At 45.8% G+C, this 6229-nt stretch overlaps 1 pseudogene; it reads left to right on the forward strand.

Annotated features, from left to right (window-relative positions):
- Positions 1–2042: 2042 nt before the first annotated feature.
- On the forward strand, positions 2043–2162 carry LOC148136026 (5S ribosomal RNA; annotated as a pseudogene).
- The last annotated feature ends 4067 nt before the right edge of the window (positions 2163–6229 follow it).

Here is a 6229-nt window from a genome sequence, read left to right on the forward strand (position 1 = left end):
AAGAGACACAGCACCTCTTCTTTCTTGAACTCAAAATGCCTGAGTATATTAGCATTTTCCACATTAATCTCACTCTCCTCCATATCCTTCTCCTAGGTAAAGACCGATCCAAAGTGCTCATATCCTCTGCCTCCAAGCACAAGTTCCCTCCTTTATCCTTGAATGGTCCTACCTTCTCCCTAGACAGCTTTTGGTTTTTAATGTATGCATAGTCTGCCTTGGGATTCCCTTTAACTCAACTTGTCAAGATCATTTCACGGCTCTTTCGTGTTCTCCTCCCTGCTTGTGTACTTTCCTGCTTTCTTTATAGTCCTCACAGGTGCTGGCCGGTTTAATTTCCTAAATCTTACGTATGTTTTTTTTTCCCCTTTTGACCAAATTCATCACCTCACTCACCATGCAAGGGTCCCTTACCTTGTCATCCTTGTCCTCCCTGGAACATGGTAGTCCCAATATTGATCCCTGGGAACTCCACTCAGGAAACTTTCTTCTAGCTAGAAAAAATGTCTATTGAGTACAGGAGTTGGGAGGTCATGTTGCACATTGGTTAGGCCACTGTTGGAATAGTGTGTGCAATTCTGGTCTCCTTCCTATCGGAAAGATGTTGTGAAACTTGAAAGGGTTCAGAAAAGATTTACAAGGATGTTGCCAGGGTTGGAGAACTTGAGCTACAGGAAGAGGTTGAGTAGGCTGGGGCTGTTTTCCCAGAACGTCAGAGGCTGAGGGGTGACCTTATTGAGGTTCATAAAATCATGAAGGGCATGGATAGGATAAATAGACAAAGTCTTTTCGCTATGGAAGGGGTAGTCCAGAACTAGAGGACGTAGGTATAGGGTGAGAGGGGAAAGATATAAGAGACCTACGAGGCAACTTTTTCATGCATAGGGTCTGTTTCCGTGCTGTACATCTCAATGACTCTATGTTTCTCTTTCCTATCACTCAGTTAATGTTGTATCCTTGTTACACTGCTTCTTTTACCATGACCTATAACATTTCACACAAATCTGCTGTGTGGTACCTTCTGGAAATCCACGCATATCACATGGATTTCCAGAATCATATTAGCAGTATTGCCCTTATCGACCCTTTCCGTTAATTTATCAAAAACAAACTTCAGCAAATTGGTTAGCACTGTTGCCTCACAGCGCCAGAGACCCGGGTTCAATTCCCGCCTCAGGCGACTGACTGTGTGGAGTTTGCACGTTCTCCCCATGTCTGCGTGGGTTTCCTCTGGGTGCTCCGGTTTCCTCCCACAGTCCGAAGATGTGCAGATCAGGTGAATTGGCCATGCTAAATTGCCCGTAGTGTTAGGTAAAGGGGTAAATGTAGGGGTATGGGTGGGTTGCGCTTCGGCGTGGACTTGTTGGGCCGAAGGGCCTGTTTCCATACTGTAATGTAATCTAATCTAATCTAATCTAAAAAAAAACTACCCCTTGACCTTTCCTATCCCACCCACCTTTTTCCACGTGACTGCTAGCTTTGTACCAAATAATCATTGCCAGACACTTCCTCACTTCCAGTGTTCAACCGACAAAGCTACAAATGGCTGGATTACACTTAAAACCCTTTACAAAACAAAGCCGTAATGTAGATCACCCTCCAGTCTCCTGACACCTCCTCTCAGTCCAGAGGAGACTGTAATGTTGTGGCCAGTGCCCCTCTCACTTCAATCAGAATCCTTGGATGTATCTCATCCTGATCTGGTGTCCTGTCAACCCCGAGTGCCAACATCATTTGGACAGGTAAATGGATAGAAAAAGTTTCCTCCTAAGTATATCTGCACATTAACAGTTTACTAATTAGTACCATAGCTGTTTTCTTACCCTCACTGGAAACATTTGAAAATAAATTCTCCAAATTCCTAACCGCCCGCCCACCGCGAGCTCGCGCAGAGTCGGTTAAACGGCCGCGCCTCGAGACCCCGCATGGGCCCAGGGCGGGCCTTAGTCTCTATCCAGCTCCGATTGGTCAAAGCGTCTATCAATCTCGTGGTTGCAGCCAATAGAAAATGAGGTGCGGTCTAGGGATTTGTCGTTTAGAAATGAATGTGCCATACTAGTCTGAAAACGCCCGATCTCGTCGGATCTCGGAAGCTAAACAGACTCAGGCCTGGTTAGTACTTGGATGGGAGACCGCCTGGGAATACCTAGAAATGAATGTGGAGGAGACGGTGCTCAGTGTCAATGATGGAGCGTCAGAGTTAAAAATGTGGTGCTGGAAAAGCACAGCCGGTCAGGCAGCATCCAAGGAGCGGGAGAATCGATATTTCAGGCATAAGCCCTTCATCAGGAATCCTTCATCACATTCCAGATGAAGGGTTTATGCCCGAAACGTCGATTCCCCCGATATTTTGGGGTGGCTCAGTGGATAGCACTGCTGCCTCACAGCACCAGGGTCCCAGGTTTGTGCCGTCGCAGTCACCTGGGCCAACTTCCATTTTGTATAGAGATCAAAGATGGCCAGGGTCCGAAGGGACTCGATGTACAAAGCTCTGGGCAATGGGGAAAAAACACACTGTGAGAAACAAAACTCACATATTAATAAATTTCAGTCCGAGTCAAATTCTGAAGCAGCGAACTTTATTGATACGTGCTTGCAAGAACAGGTGCCTTACGAGTAAGCGCCCCGATCTGAGGGTTACATTCTGATTTATGCTGTTCAGCTGCGTCTCTCGGTCCTCCACTTTCACCCCATTGGTTACTTTTGCTGTAGCGCGTAGCCTATCACAAGCTCCAGCTTCACTCCACCTTTGTCTAGCTTCTCTCCGCCTCTGTTTACTTCTCCCATTACTCTAAGCCTGTCGCTCCTTACTCTTATTTATCTCATTCCTTATATGTGACTCTCCTGGCATCGTTTGCTGTCTTCGTGCGATCATCCTGCCAAACTAAATTCCATCCGTTGGCCACTCCCCTCCTGAGACTGGCACACTATTCTCCTGTTACTGGTACATCCTGCTACACAGTCACTCTGCCCTATTAGTCACAGATATTTCTACCTGTTTTCGCTTCTCACTGTTTAGTATTTGCATGCGCAGCCTAATTGTATAATGTAAACTTTTGCAGAAACAACACCTGTTCCCTTATTCTGTACAATTTTAACCCTATACCTTACAATCCACCCTTTTTGCCTTTTGGCTACTAATTGTTGTCTTCTGCATTTTTCTCATATGTCACCTTAGCATCATTCCTGAGACTTCATTTATAGTGGCTAATTCCTGAAGGTCACCCATCCCCTCATTGTTCAAGAGGTTGAGTCCCTCTGCCTGATTACCTTTTAGAGGCATTTGTTTTGCCAAGGCCGTCTCAATTAGCCGCTGGGTTAAACTCCGTACACAAGGTATGATACAACAGCCAATTGCTGCCAGTACCCCTGCTACCACTATCAGGGAGGTGAGGATGGAGACGACCACGCCTTTCCACTTCGCAAACCATGATTCCAGCCATCTCGTGAGTGATTATTTAGAATAAAGGCACAACAGCTCCCTCCTCACATCACACATACACCCCCTTTTTCGGCTAGGATCATATCTAAGGCCAGTCTGTTTTCCCAGGCCATTCTGCTGGTTGCATCAAGTTGCTCCCAAATACCCTTGACCGCATCTCTAGTATAACTGAAGAATCTTTGCTGGTTGTAAAAAAAAATCGTTTATCCAATCCACATTCTTGTTGACCGTTACCCACCAAAATAGGGCCAATTGAAAACCTGCTGCAATCTGGTTGCGGGCCTTGAACTCATCGGGGAGCCCTCTAGCTACTCCTATAGAGTCGAGATAAATCCTATCATCAAAGGAAGGATCTAATAACGACCTTTTACTCCTCTCATTCTTTGTTACTACAACCTTCTCCTTCTCAAATGCCAAGGTGAATGGGATTGCCAATTGTACAATTGCACATATCCCTCTCCAGTCAGGAGGTAGGGTAGGTCACAATATTCTGCCCCCACAGTACCACCAGAGATCCGCTCGGGGAACCCGAAGTGCTGAGTAGTTCCCTCCTTTGTCCGTTTCGGTGTCATTCTGAGTTTCTATACATAACCTCAGCTCCCTCAAGTTTCTCGACCGATTTGTACCCTGTCGGCTTATACACAATGTGTGATTCCCGACCGTGGTCAAAAATGGGTGCGGGGGGGAGCTTTCAAATCTGTCTTCTCCAAGGGAGGGAACATTAGAGATAGGGATATACAATTCCTATCATTCCATGCAGTCTTATCCTGATACAGGGCTATCATACATTCCATGCCCTTCCTGTTTCGGTTCCACCCGAGCGGAAAGGGGACTATGTAGGTAACTGACCCTACCGAAGGCACATGGATAGCAATTGCTTTCATTCAGAGTTTTAACAGTGTACTTTACCCATTCAACCCAGGCATTTGCATCCCTGTATCCAGTTTCTATTTCAGTGGTCTGCTTCAAGTCCTTGACCTCCATAATTTTTACCACCTTTGGGGTTGTTGGGAGGAGCAAAAGGATGTATCTTACTATCAAGTTGCTTGGCTCGTTTTCCGTTTCCTATGACTATTCGGAAACAGCAGCCCGAAAAACACTTCCCAGTGGCAGCCATTACTATCTTTAAATTGTTACTAAGGAGTCGAGACCAGTTTTTATGGGGAAAGGAGTCTTCAGAGGAGGTATTTTTAATGGTGAGATATATTGGATGGCACTTTCTGTCAGGACAGTCTAGGGCTGTGTGAAAGGGGGCTCTATGGATAGTGATGCCGGGTGGCAGTTTTTGCGAACCATACCCTGTGTCCGGTTGGATCTTAAGAAGGATTTCAGTGGAAAAATACTCCCTCTGATACTTTACATCTGCCCACTTTACTCGGCTGCAAGCATCAACCTCTATTACTTGCGGATATTCAGACTCAGGGACCGTTAATAACAAATATGGAGATGACAGCATCGTTTGACAAAATCCCAATACTAAGAAAGCTAATATGGTAACCCTTAGCGTCCCCAGCATCCTACAATAGTATTGAAGGACCGAGAGATTTAACATGCAATACAATATATAGATATCAAAAAGAAACTATCCCGCGTCCGCATAAAAATCAGTTACTTAAAGTCTTTTGAGTCTGAGTTTCAGTGGTTCTCCCGTCGATTCGGCCGTCCAGGCTTCTTTCTTAACCAGGGATTCCACCGGTCCTTTAGTCCTGGTGCAGTGAGTCCAGCCTTTCCCCGCCGTGTGTATCGCTGTTTCAGTCGGCAAAAGAGCCTGGTACGGTCCCTCCCAATCCGGTTGCAATTTAGTTTCTGTCCATGACTTAATTAGGACCCAATCTCCCAGTCGGACGGGATGAACGGCGAATTCAGGGGGCGGAGTCTGTGCCAGTAATCCGTGTCTGCTAAGAAAGGACAAAGAGGAGGACAAGCCCAGTATATACTTCTTTAAGAACAGATCACTAGTCTCCAGGGCTGGCAGTTCCCCTTTCGTTCCCAGATAGAGCAGGCCAAAAAATATCTCATAATGGGACAGCCCCATATCTTTCCTTGGGGCCGTTCGCACCCGCAAAAGGGCTATAGGTAAACACTTAGTCCAAGGGAGTCTGGTTTCTACTACTAATTTAGATAACTGCTTCTTGAGTGTCTGGTTCATTCTCTCAACCTTTCCTGATGAAGGTGGGTGCTAAGGGGTGTGGAACTCCCAGGAGTACACTGGAAGTAAAATGAGTTCCCTGATCAGAATCTATACATTCCACTATCCCGTATCTAGGAATTATGTGTTCATGTATTATCTTGGACACCCCACTTGCAGTGGCAGTGACTAAAGGATACGCCTCCACACATCCAGATCGGTGATCAACCATTACCAGCATATACCTCAGTCTTCCCACTCATGGTAATTTGGTATAATCTACCTGAATGCTCTGAAATGGTCTTAGCCCAGGTTCTCTCCCTCCTGGGACTTGTTTCCTCAATACCTTCTTGTTGACTTTCTTGCGTGTTATACATCCCTCACATATCTGTTTGGCTAGTGTATAGATCCCTGTGCATCCATATTTCCTTAAGACCAAATCACACATTGCTTGCACTCCCAGTGACTCCCCTGGTGTAAGACAGCCAGAATTTGTAGCATCATCATGTTATTTAGCATCTCCTGGCCATCAGGTAACATCTAGCGCCTCTCTACTGTCTGTGTAGCTCCCAGTTCTTCAACTCTCTCTCTTCCTTAGTGCTAAATATTGGTCTCCTCCCAGGTTCCTGCACCATAGGTACCAAAATATATATATATTG

This window comes from Chiloscyllium plagiosum, unplaced genomic scaffold (assembly GCF_037043375.1).
Source record: "Chiloscyllium plagiosum isolate Xiang-an unplaced genomic scaffold, Cpla_swu_hap1 HiC_scaffold_47, whole genome shotgun sequence".
Taxonomy (NCBI): domain Eukaryota; kingdom Metazoa; phylum Chordata; class Chondrichthyes; order Orectolobiformes; family Hemiscylliidae; genus Chiloscyllium; species Chiloscyllium plagiosum.